The 13,579-nt window shown below is 41.9% G+C and overlaps 1 protein-coding gene and 1 long non-coding RNA gene across 2 annotated transcripts in view; both read right to left on the reverse strand.

Annotated features, from left to right (window-relative positions):
- The window catches only part of lrrc17 (leucine rich repeat containing 17), a 36,395-nt gene that overhangs the window by 7,327 nt on the left and 15,489 nt on the right, over positions 1-13,579 (reverse strand). The gene's annotated exons all lie outside the window — the stretch shown is intronic.
- Positions 7,344-11,794, reverse strand: LOC124883221. Its single transcript, XR_007042120.1, has 3 exons — positions 8,241-11,794; positions 7,740-8,156; positions 7,344-7,667 (listed from the first exon to the last, which is right to left on the reverse strand). It is a non-coding gene; the product is annotated as an uncharacterized LOC124883221 (long non-coding RNA).

A 13,579-nucleotide genomic window follows, 5' to 3' on the forward strand; every position in this document is an offset into this window, starting at 1 on the left:
CTAATACATCTGTAGTCCCCTGTGTTTTGGAATATTCTTCAACATGTTGCATCATGAAGGAACACAAGACTAAAGTTTGAATACTAATTCAGGAAAATTAGGCCCATCAGCTATTACAATACTTCAACTCTTAAGTTGCACGACTTAAACTGATCTGTCCGATAATCTTTAATGCGGCAAATGTTTCGGTTTTAAAGTGTTAAGCTCAAAGCTTTTGACATCTGTTAAAAGAATCCCTCACCGTGTTAAACACAGCTGAATGAATGAATGACCACATAAGAGGGGAAGAGAGATAACATGTAAGGAGAAGTAATTGTCAGTCATTCAAAACCGGGCCCGGACTCTGTTAAAGTTGTTACTCCGCAGAATATCTGTTCTGCTTTTGGCACCAAAAAGAAAAAGACTTCTTGGATGAAAAAAACATGTACATTTTTTTTTTGTGAAAATGTTTCAGCCTGTGAAAGCTCATTTGTAATATTAGCTTGTGTGTTATATTTATACGTAAATGTAAGAAAACATGATTTAAAAAACTCATTTTAGCAATAGGAGCTTGGTTAAAAGTGGAGCTTCCACTCTGAGGATAGCATGTTACAAAAATCAAGCATGATATCTGAATGTATCCAGGGTTGTGCAAACATACGGCACATAAACCTTTAAAAGGTTTGTTTTCTGCCACACACGCAAAAACATTTTGGACTCAGGTCAAAAATGCAGTCCTGGTCTCATTTGACTAAAACTTACTTATTATGGTTGACTTTTTTTACTAATTAGTTGACTTTTGTGAGCTATTAGTAACAGTCAGTCAGTCAGTCATTTTCTACCGCTTATTCCATAGTGGGTGAGCTATTAGTAACAGTGGATGTTATTTAGGGTTTATCTGTCATGATTCAGTTTGTGAAATACCCAAATGCAGAGACTGACTGTGGTAAAACACAACAATGCGGAGAACCTACAGGGAACAATTGCAGAGAGATCAGGTCATGGAGCACAGGCAGTGTGGCGGGTAGAGTAACTAAGAGAGTAACGGGCAGTCTAATGGAAGAATACAGCAATTAATAATGAAAAAACCATGAGCTGAAATTCTGAGGGAGGGGTGGAAAATGACAAAGTAATCAGAAGAGCTAATCAGTGGACATGTGGACCAACTGTGGCAGAATGAAGGCAGGGAGACTGAGGAAGACTAATTAACACAGATAGAGCTAAACTGAGAGAATAAACTAGAATACACAGAGAACAGAGCTGTCAGGATCTGGGTTTGTGTTTGTGTTTTTGTGCTTGCTACATGTGCTTATTCTCAGGTGGTGCTGGAGCTCTCAGGTGTGCTGGGTGACAGGTGCGACTTATTCCACTGATTGCCAGGAGGAGTACTTAAGCAGGAGGCTGCCAGCACTTCAATGTGAGAGTGTTTTGCCACAGTGGTACAAAATCTAGCTACACCCCAAGTTATGCTGCGTACTTTGACCTCGTTTAACTTTGTTTTTTGCTCCTCTGAAGATTTTGAAAGCCTAAGCTTTGGATCTACGTATGTCACTGAGTTTTCTGGACTATGTTTCTGAAAGTTACTCTGGATGATCAAGCCTGTCTTCTTTCTGAGGATTCCTATCCTGTGATCTACCTTCGTTTGGATTCGCATCAAGCTGGCAACTGCCTGTCCTCTTCGTCTCCTGAGCCAAGCCATAAGCGTACCCTGTCCACCCTCCAACGTAAGCCACCGTACATCGAACTTGTTTATTGTAACCTGAGCTCCACACAGAACAGCAACAAGTGAACTCTCTACAGATCTACCTGCTTAAGACCTGGTCCTGACTCTCATTCCCCCTGGCGACCTGACCATCATAACTCAGTAAGCTGATCTCAGTATCAAGATAACTATTTGCTCTTAGTTTCGTTTTTTTTCTTCCGTCACCGTACTCATCCATTCTCTTCACTTCTCTCCTTACAGTGAGATATTTCGTCCATTCTGTTCCTGACTACATCTTCAATAAACAATCTCTATTTTACTTCCTCCTCCTTCGTGTTCTCTGTATGTGGGTCCGAGCTATTTCAGACATAATGACAAGAACACCAGAAATAAGTAAGAAACTAAACCTAAATGAAAGAAATAATACGGCATGACTTTTCTGACATTAAAAAACACAAATGAATGATCTACATACAGCAGGACTATGTAGAACATTAACAAAATGATACACTCAATAAAAGAGAACTGGGTGTCTGTTACCTTAACTTAAGTCTAACATGTAGCTTCTACTTAATAAAATTGTGTTTGAACATATTTAAAACATGTAATTTTAGCTTAAAATTCAACAATGTAAAATTTACTAGGATAATCTGTTAAAACAACTTAATTCTATTGGGTTAAGATTAAATATAATTTCTGCTTACACCTCCGAAACAGTAGGTGAGAGTAATGTATATTGTTGACTGCTTTCTCAAAAGCCACTTGAGCTTTTACGGCCACCTGATCAGAATCCAGTTTTAAGAAATGTTCATAGGTGTTTTTTCTAAACAGCCGTAATGCAGAGACTGTTGGATGCTGAAGTTTTAGCCTGCATGCTGTATAGCGTTGATGTGTTACTCTTGTTGTTTATGTGTTAGTTTTTTTTAGTTTTTCTTTTTTAGACCATTCTGCAGAGAAACCATGAGTGAGGAAGGTAGTTAGCATGAAGAGTTTTTGTGTTCATACTGTTTTTTTAAGAATAAAATAAATTGCCACCAAATGGTGTGTTTCTGCTGAACAGCAGAAATCCATATTTTTGTCAGCAGTTAATGAAGAGCTTGTTCTCAAGTGTGTTTGAAATTTAGTACAAAGTGTACACTGTACTATTCTTTAAAAGCAGCTGAAACTATCCTATTAAAGTAACTCATAAGGATAACATAGACATTTAAACAGCTTGAGGACATTATGTTATCTCATAACTTTTACACTTACACATCTACTTGGATTGAACCTTGGTAATTATGTTACAGTAACACAAATGCCTCATGTTCAGCCAACATAATTACATTTAGGTCAGTAAACAAAATTGTTTCTTGCTAAAAGAATGCATTTTATTTATGTGAAAATTATTTCCATAATTTCCAATCAACAACTTTTTTTGTTATGTAAAAAACACAAACACAAATCAAAATCAAGAAATAGACATCTGTGGTTGTGACATCAGAGTAATGTGAGTACAAATGCATGTCGCACTTTGTGAAACAAAACTGTAAAAAAAACAAATCGCACTACTTTGTGTTTATCTTACACAACCTAAAATTGATATTGACATTTTTGTAATGTGCCATGGAAAAGTTCAAGAAAAGTTCAAGGCACTGAATAAATCAGTACTTGCATGATGTATTAGTGATGGAAACTATTGCAATGACATTTATATCTCAAAGGAATGTCAAAATGTACAGGATCATATGGAGGAAAGTGAAACTCTCTAGCATGAATCCTAACCTCGTTTTCCTCCCCCATGCATGATAAAAGGTTTTTAAGTGGATTTATTATTGCATTTACAAAATGTTAGACACGCTAAGGAAGCAGTAGGTGTTGTAACACATTTCATGCTATCCAGCTGGAAAAGGAAGTCATTATTTTTACAGCGCTGAGATGAACCTTCATGATTCTTCAGTGTACCTGAAAGGGGATTTTTCGGGTTTGGATATAGGAATCCCTACGTTCGCTATTCACTTTAGCTAAAATTTTTTAAGCTCACATTCTAAATCTTTAGCTTATTTTCACAGGACAAAATGCAGAAAAATATTAACATGTTATTCTACACATTCATTATTAGGGAAAAATCACCTAGGATTTTCACAAGGACAACTTTTTATTGCCTGTTTCTCTTCAAAATGGGAAAGACAAGGTAAGACACAAGAACACAGCATTCAAGTAAGACAGATGTGTGTTGATCTTCACAAATCAGAAAATGGGTAGAAGAAACTAACTACTTGCCTTAACTTGTTTGAAATACAGTCCAATCTAGTCAAAACTACATTTAACACAATACTGCCTGAATTCATTCCCTGCTATTTTTGTGTATTTACTGTAAAACAGATTCTACATTAAGTAGAAATTGGTCATCTGAATATAGCTAATGAAAAATCTGAAGTTAGATATTTAGTAAGGAAATTAACAAATTGAGGCATACTTAGGCAGAATTAAGTAACTTTTTTTCAAATATGATTGATGTATAGAATATTCATTAACGGACATTAGTGGTACATATATGCCATCCGGACTGTATGGTGGTTTGAGGTGAATTTGTGAGAAACATTTTCAAAAGGATTAAAATAGCCAAGACAGACTTTTTGGGGTCACGAAGCCACCAAATCAGCCTTTAAAAGCATTGTAAACCAAGTTTTGTGGAGGCCTCCAAGGAAAAGACTTTTTAGTGCTGCCATCACAAATGTTAACATGTGACGTTTGGTAAACTATACTCAGACATTGCGCTTTGGTCATTTTAAACAAAAATAAACCATGTAGACTACAAAGACTCCAGTTGGGCTTGGTTTTAAAACAAAGGGTGAACATGTGGAAAAGCACCTCACGTCCAATGTGAAAGAAAATTGGTTCTGATTGGATCTTAAAAAACATAACTTATAACTGCAGAAATGGCTCATCAGAGACAAAATCAACTTTCTTTAATGACCATCTCAGTCCTCAGACCTAATTATAGACAATCTGTGTAGTAAGCTGAGGAGAAGACATCATAAAACATGACCTTTTAAAAGTTTGGATTTTTCTTTTTATTCAGTTTGTGGTACTGCAAAAAAAAAAAGAGTTTCTTTAATGGTTTTTGCACTTCTTTACATGGATGCCAAAGATTGTGGAGGACGCAGTTGCCTAGTGTCAGGATGTAACATTTTGGACTTTGTTTTTGGTTTCGTTTACTTTTAGCTAGATGTTTCTTGTTTGTGTTTTGTATTCATGTTATTTGTGGTTTTCTGACAGTTTTGGTTTTCTTCTGCCCCAGTGTGTTCTCCTCTCACTCCTAGTTCCGTTCGCGTTGCTTTCCTGTTCATTTTCTTACAATGGTTTCATTATTATTATTATTTATAGTTCTCTGGTTCCCTTGCCCTCTCTTATTTATTATTTTCTTTTCTGTTACTCCTCTCGTCATTGGTTTTCCTCTTTTAGTTATTTATTACTCGGTTTTAGTTCCCTTTATTCTCCAGTCCCTCCTTTATAGGTTAGCTTTAGTTATTGTTTACTTTTATTCTAGTCCTCGTTTCCTCTGCTTCATTCTCAGTTTGTTCTATCAGTGTTGGTTTAGGTTTGTTTACTTTTGTAGTCAGGGTTTCCTTATGGTTTCTGTTTTGCTAAGTTCTTAGGTTGTTGTGTTCCCTCCAGTTTCTCAGTTTCCTTCAGTTCATGTTTATTCTTGATCCTAATGCTTTAATTTATCTTGATCTATAGTTTCATTTAGGTCTGCTCACTGTCTTGTCTTTTAGTCCCTTTCCTCATGCTTTAGTTTTATGAGGTTCACCTGTTCCTTCTGCCTCCCTGCCTCTTGTCACATCTGTTCCCTGTTCCTTTGATTACCTGCCCTTTGTATTCCCTTTGTATATTAGTTAGTCTGGTTTATGTGTTCTTTGCTGGTTCCTCATTCACACTCGCTACCCTCGTCCATGCCATGTTCCTGCAGTGTCTGTACATTTTTGGATTCCGGCTCTGGGTTTGTACCTGCGGTGATTTATTACGTTCTTACTCTTCAAATAAAGTTGAGCATTTATTTAAGATGCTGTTTCCAAGCTCTGGTCTGCACTTTGGTCCACCCCAAAACCCTACCGTGACACCTAGAAGCATAATCCAACTGAATTTAGTGGTAAATATGTATTTTGACCTGAATAAATAAATCAATGATATAAGAGAAAAAAGCTTTATCTGACTTGTGTTTCTTTGTTGGACATGTACAGTTTAGACATAAGACAATATTGTGTAGACTGTATAATACTATCGCATACAGTCTCCAAGTCCTTTGTTTGAGAAAGTTTGCCTTAAATACACCCCTTATTTACTCTAACCACAGAATTTAAGTCTACAGTGAGAACCATGTGAAATCAACTGTGGTTTACCTCAAAGGAACAGCCTCCAAACCAGAAGGGAGACAGGAAGACAGAAATGGAACTAAAATACAGTTTTAAAATAGAGAGATCTGTGTCCCTTGGCTTTTACTTGGGTTTTCTATTAATCCCCTGCTTCTTGACGGTTAAAAATAAAAACTTTTCGGGGAAAATTGGTTTGAATTAACTTTCACATGGGCCTCTTACCAGCTTCAAGGCATGAAACCAAGCGTTTATTAAGTTATGACTGTAAACAATTATATTTTATGTATCAGGGGGTTTCTATTGTTTAAAGTGCTTTGAATAAGATGTCAGAAAAAGTGGGTGGAGTTTTCTGAGTGGGCAATAATAAAGTAACACAGTGAGGCCCCTCCCAGATTTGTTGCTGCCTGCTGCAGGTCATTAGGCTAAAAGAAGGCTATACAAATTTTCTCTTACTTACAAAAAGGCAAATTCAGCTTTTTTGAAATATATCCTGTAAAAAACATGGACAGCCATGTTCCCAAAACTAAGGAACCACCATAATGACTGCTGAGGCATTCATCATTTCTCATACTGTGAGACTCTAATGCCCTTCTTTGCCTATTACTAAGTACTAAAATTACATTCACTTAAATCTGAACTAGACAAGGGTAGCAATATTTATGGAGGCACAGATAAAATTAGACTGAGATGTTGCTCAGTCTACATGAGATCATGGTGCTTCTTATAACCATGACATGGGGTTTTGATAAATACTTTGTTATTAGGTGAAATAAAAAAAAAACATGACAAGACGTACCTCATATAATGCTAATTTTTCAATGTTATATCATATCATGACACACTAAAATTATCTGTGGGAGTAGAGGTTGGAAATAAGACAAGCAATGCAAGGAAATGTATGTATATAATTAGTTTCTGATGTAACCTGCATTAGTGACAGAGGACCATGAAAAAAATGTTGGAGTGCAATTTACAGGATCAAAATATACAAGTCATTTTAGTCCTTTTTTGGAAAGAAAGGAAGTCATGAATGTAATGCATAGCAACTACAGTATGTTATGAAAAATCTGGATATTTCTCTGCTTTAATATAATGCGGCAGGATTGAAATGGAAGCAGGATGGAGACTTATTACCGGGTATCAAAGAAAGAACAAGGTGGTGAGATCGATGGTATAATGATGCTGTGAGGAAAACAGAGGATCTTTGCAGTGGGTAAGATAAAGAGGTGATTCAGAAGCCTCACTGTGGAGAATAAAATAATTAGGAAAGTATGTGAATAGCTTCCCCGAGCATGTACACAACACAGATGATGCATTGTGTGGTTTTGGCCTGTGAAGATTTGATCTCCCTGAAGGGTATAAACTCTCCTTTTATAGATAAATATGGAATCAGAGACAGAGTCTAACAGTTTTCAGTTGAATTTAATTATACATCTGCACATGTTCAGAAATTATCTCAGCCCCTGTTACAATTAATGGGTGTCCTAAAGTGTAAATGTGTCATCGTTTTACCACGCTTCTTGACCCACATGCAGAAACCTTCAGGAATCAAATGAAGTTTTAAGAGATTTATTCAGAAGGGATATGACATGAATGAGGAATTCAGGGCGGCTCCGGCGGAACGTCCTCTGAGGAGGGAAAGCAGAACGGTGAGTATTATTTCAGAGTGAGGAGGGGACGTTTGAGTGATGAAGGCTTACTGTTGCTGGCAGGAAGGGAGTCCGGGAGGGGTGGTCAGTTCTTGGATGGAAGGTCCATGTTTCCAAAAGGTAAGCAGTTCGTTGGAGGGCGGACAGGTTTGGCAGCTCAGCGTCTAGAACCCGGTGATGGTAAGCCTGCAATCCAAATGGGGAACTTCAGAAGGAGAGTGAGAACAGGTTGCACAGGAACCACCAGAAGGATCAAGGAAGGCACCTTAAAAAGGAACAGACCTAGGTCACAAGAAGATCTCAGAGAGCTTGTTAACCAAGACCAGGATACAGGGCTTGAGGTACCACAAATGACGACACTCAAGCGTCAAATGCTTAGCAACCCTCTCCTTAAGAAGCTGCCATAACGAGCCTAACGACTCACGGGTGTGAGAGGCAGCGCGCAGCTCCACCCTCCAACTGAACCTGCTGAAAAAAAAAACAAAGTGGAACGGATACACAGTCAGATCCTGACATTGCCCCTCCCTCAACCTCCCTCAGAGGTAGACGAACCTCATTGGGAAGCCTCAAAATCCCGGATGAGGGATTTGTTGAGAATGAAGGACCCAGGGATCCAGGAGCGTTCTTCCGGGCCATACCCCTTTCAGTCGACCATATACTGCCATCCCCGGCCGCGGCGACGGGACCCTAGGATACGTCGGACAGCATAGGCAGGGTGCCCTTCCACGTCCCGGGCGGGCGGTGGGGGCTTGGAAGGAGGGCACAGAGTGCTGGAACGGACATGTTTTACATGGGAGACATGGAATGTGGAGTGAATATGTTGGTGTGGCGGGAGCCGGAGGCGGACTTCGGTGGGACTGAGTACTGTTTCAATGACGTAGGGACCAATGAATCTGGGGGAGAGCTTGCCGGACGCTGGTTTCAGCGGAATGTGACGGGTGGAGAGCCATACCTGTTGTCCAGGGGAGTAATGGGGGGCTTGAACTCTTCTCCGGTCGGCTAGGCGGCAATTAGTGGCTGCGGAGCAATGAAGCGTTGCGGTGGTAAGTTGCCAAAAGCGCTTGCAGCATCTGATGTAATGTGGAACCGAGGTGACTGAGGCATTATTCTCATCAGCTGTAAACAGAAGGGGCTGGTACCCCAGTGAGGCTTGAAAGGGGTGAACCCAGTAGTAGCTGACACATGTGAGGTATGAGCGTACTCAATCCAAGGAAGGTGGGTACTCCAATCCCAGGGAGCTGATGAAGTCACACAACTAAGAGCGGCCTCGAGCTCCTGGTTCATTTGGTCCGTCTGACCATTGGATTGGGGGTGGAAACCAGAGGAGAGACTGACAGAGGCATTCAAGGCTGAGCAAAACTGTTTCCATATCTGGGCAGTGAACTGCGGTCCCCGGTCGGAGACAATGTCCTGTGGAATGCCGTGGAGACCGAAAACATGTGTAATGAGGATCTGGGCAGTTTGAAGCGCTGTGGGCAGTTTTCTGAGGGCGACAAGATGGCAGGCTTTAGAAAAACGATCAATAATCGTAACAATGGTGGTCATACCTCTTGACTTTGGCAGGCCGGTCACAAAGTCTAGGGCGATGTGGGACCAGGGCCTCTTGGGGATAGGAAGGGGTTGTAATAACCCTGATGGAGGCTGAGTCCCAGTCTTGTTTCTGGCACAGATGGAACAAGCAAGTATGAATGCCCTGACATCATGGTGAAGAGATGGCCACCAGAATCGGCAGGTAACGAGGGCAATGGTGCGGCTTACTCCTGGGTGGCAGGTAAATTTGGCGGTATGGAACCAATGAATAAGTTTAGCACGATAGAGGATGGAACGTAGGTACAATTAGGTGGTCCCGTACCGGGGTCAGGTTCTGATTACAGGGCCTGTTTGACCCAATCTTCAACCTCCCATGTTAGGCTTCCAACAATGCAGTGAGGCGGTAGGATGGGTTCAGCCGGTTCGAGGAGTATAACCGGGACAAGGAGTCTGGTTTGGTTTTTTTTTTTTTTAAGATGTTTTTGGCACTAGTGGCCTTTATTTTTGTATTTTTCTTTGACAGTAGGCAGACAGGAAAGAGGGGTAGAGAGAGGGGGAGACATTCGGCAAATGTCGCCAGGTCCGGGACTCAAACCCGGGACAGCCGCTTCGAGGACTAGCCTCTGCACATGGTTGCGCGCTTTCGCCCCTACACCATCAGCACCCCGCCCAGGTTTGGTATTTTCTGAACCTGGGTGATAAGTTATGTTGAAATTGAAACGTGAGAAGAACAATGACCACCTAGACTGCCTGGAGTTAAGACATTTGGCTGATTGCAGATATGAAAGGTTTTTATGGTCGGTAAAGATCTGTACTGGGGTTTCTGACCCCTCAAGTAAGTGGCACCATTCCTCCAAGGTTAACTTTATAGCCAATAACTCCCGATCCCCCACGTCATAATTGCGTTCAGTGGGAATAAGACGATGGGAAAAAAAGGCACAGGGGTGAAGCTTGTGGTCAGGACTGGAGCGCTGCAAAAGTACTGCCCCCACTCCAGAGTCTGAAGCATCAACTTCTAAAAAGAACTGTTTGGATGGCTGAAGCTGGGTCAAAATGGGGGGCCGTGGAATAATGTGTCTTGAGCTCAAGAAAGGCTGCTTGAGCTGCGGGGGTCCAGGAGTAGGCGGGTTTGGTGGACGTTAGGGCGGTCAAAGGTGCGGCAACCTGACTAATTTCTTATAAACCTCTGGTAGAAGTTGGCAAATCCCAGAAAACGTTGTAGCTGCTTACGGTTCTCCAGAACCGGCCAATTTACAACTGCCTTGATTCTTTCGGGTTCAGCTCTCACCTGTCCGTCCTCGAAGATGTAGCCCAGGAAAGGCACCGACTTGAGGTGGAAGCCACACTTCTCTGCCTTCACGTACAGTCTGTTCTCTAAGAGACGTTGGAGAACTAGACAGACGTGTGTACGATATTCATGTAAAGTCTTAGAAAAAGTCTAAATATCATCCAAATAAACAAAAACTAAAATATCCAGGAAGTCACGAAGAACGTCGTTTACTAATGCCTGAAACACAGCAGGCGCATTAGGGAGCCCAAAAGGCATTACAAGATACTCAAAATGGCCGAGTGGAGTGCAGAAGGCAGTTTTCCACTCGTCCCCTTGTCTGATACGAACAAGATGATATGCATTCCAGAGGTCAAGTTTGGTAAAAATGGTAGATCCCTGTACTGGCTCGAAACCAGATGAAATTAAGGGAAGTGGATATTTATTTTTTATGGTGATGTTATTCAAGCCTCTGAAGTCAATACAAGGTCGGAGTGAACCGTCTTTTTTTGAAAAAAAGAAAAACCCTGTTCCTAAGGGTGACGAGGAGGGACGAATGATTCCTGCAGCCAATGACTCGTTTATGTATTTTGCCATGGCCTCCCACTCAGGCTTGGAGAGATTGTATAGCCAACTGGAGAGTAGCGGGGTCCCAGGGAGCAGTTCGATAGCACAGTCGTAGGGTCCATGGGGAGGAAGTGAAAGTGCCCGACTCTTGCTGAATACCCCCTTCAAATCTAGGTATTCTTCTGGAACTCCAGCCAGATCGGAAGAGTCTACCCCTTCTCATTTATAGGCTGGGTACATTGAGGGACTGCAGACTGGAGGCAGGAAGAGAGACTAGGAGAGGACCAGAAGTCAGAGAGTGTGATCCAATTAATTTGAGGACTGTGTCTCTGCAGCCAACTGAAACCTAGGACGACGGGGGTAGCCAGGGTGGAAAAGATGTTGAACTCAATTCTTTCACGGTGATTTCCAGAAATGATGATCTCCAGTGGAACGGTACGATGGGTTATGGGAGGAAGAGACTGACCCCCAGAGCTGACACCTTGATAGGAGAGGGGAGAGGAACAGTTTTAATGCCATGAGAAAAAACAAACGCTGAATCCATAATGTGTTGTTCACACCCAGAGTCAATGAGAGCAGAGATATTAACAGTCCTTTCGTTTATCCTGATGGTGGCAGGGATTGTAGGACGGGATTTCTCACCTGACTGATTTTGGTCTGCCGGGGCTCCCGTAACTACCGGCGGACCAGATCTTTTGGCCGCACGGGACAGTTGGCAATAAAGTGTCCCTTACTGCTGCACTATAAACAATCTTTTTGATCAAATCTTTTCTGCCGTTCTTCAGGGGTTAAGCGGGTACGTCCCAACTGCATGGGTTCCGGTCCAGTTGACTATGGTGATCCCCCACTGAGAGGGTTACGAGGAAAAGGGTTAAGATTTTCAGAGCCAGGTAATGGGAGGGAACCCCTTCTGTTCTTGTCTCCACTCCTCTCCCTCAGACGGTTATCCAGTTTAATTGCCAGGATGATTAAATCATCCAGTGACTCAGGGTCATCTCTTAATATCAATACATCTTTCAAGGTTTCATTTAGAGAGTGAATAAAAGCCCCTTTAAGAGCGCTAGGATTCCAGCCAGAACCTGCAACCAGAGTACAAAACTCAATAGAAAACTCTGAGACAGACTGTTGCCCTTGTTTCAACTTCCAGATTTTTCTGGAAATTTCATCTTCACCCCATTGATGGTCAAAAGCGAGCTTCAGTTCACTAACAAACTCCTGAAACGAACAACCAAAATGGGGATATTTATGAAAACGAGACTCAGCCCACTTCAAAGCCTTTCCTCTGGACAAACCTATCATATAAGCAATTTTGGCATCATCTCTGGGGAAGGAGTGAGGAGAGCGGTTGAAAACAAGTGTGCACTGTAAGAGGAAAGCTCCGCACCTACCTACCTCTCCTGAAAACAACTCAGGAATAGGTGGAGTGACGTCACGAATGGTCGGAGGAGACGGCATGGGCGGATCCAGAGCACTAGGTGGCGCTGTGGAAGGAGGAGTAGCAGAGGGGTTAGCTTGCAGGTTGTTTAGCATAGCAGCAATCTGTTCCATGTTGAGAGTAATCTGGTTGTGTTGTTCAACTAAAGTCCAGAGGACGTTTTCATGAGCGAGCAATTGGGATTTCTGCTCATCTAATGTGGACCTGAAAGTTACTGCTGGATCAGCCTGGCCTGAGAGTTCTGTCATTGTTTTACCAAGCTTCTTGACCCACATGCAGAAACTTTCAGGAGACAAATTAAGTTTTAAGAGATTTATTCAGAAGGGATATGACATGAATGAGGAATTCAGGGCGGGTCCGGCGGAACGTCCTCTGAGGGGGGAAAGCAGAACGGTGAGTATTGTTTCAGAGTGAGGAGGGGAAGATTGAGTGATGAAGGCTTACTGTTGTTGGCAGGAATGGAGTCCGGGAGGGGTGGTCAGTTCTTGGATGGAAGGTCCGTGTTTCCAAAAGGTAAGCAGTTTGTTGGAGGGCGGACAGGTTTGGCAGCTCAGCGTCTAGAATCCGGTGATGGTAAGCCTGCGATCCAAACGGGGAACTTCAGAAGGAGAGTGAGAACAGGTTGCACAGGAACCACCAGAAGGATCCAGGAAGGCACCTTAAAAAGGAACAGAGCAAGGTCACAATAAGATCTCAGAGAGCTTGTGAAGCAAGACCAGGATACAGGGCTTGAGGTACCACAAAGGACGACACTCAGGTGTCGAATGCTCAGCAACCCTCTCCTTAAGAAGCTGCCATAACGAGCCTAACGACTCACAGGTGTGAGAGGCAGCACGCAGCTCCACCCTCCAACTGAACCCGCTGAAAAAAAAAACAAAGTAGAAGGGACACACAGACAAATCTTGACAAAATGCTGAATTTTGGACTTTTTTGGCAGCTTTTACAAATCTCATCCAAATGCAAAAAACATTGTAACAGTATATTAAATACTTAAACTAAACCCTTTTTTAAATCCGTTTTTGTTTTACCAAAACATTTAGGGAAAAGGAAAACAATGACATCAGAGCTTACTTTGAGCATTCCCTCTACTAA

Source organism: Girardinichthys multiradiatus, chromosome 17 (assembly GCF_021462225.1).
Source record: "Girardinichthys multiradiatus isolate DD_20200921_A chromosome 17, DD_fGirMul_XY1, whole genome shotgun sequence".
Classification (NCBI taxonomy): Eukaryota; Metazoa; Chordata; class Actinopteri; order Cyprinodontiformes; family Goodeidae; genus Girardinichthys; species Girardinichthys multiradiatus.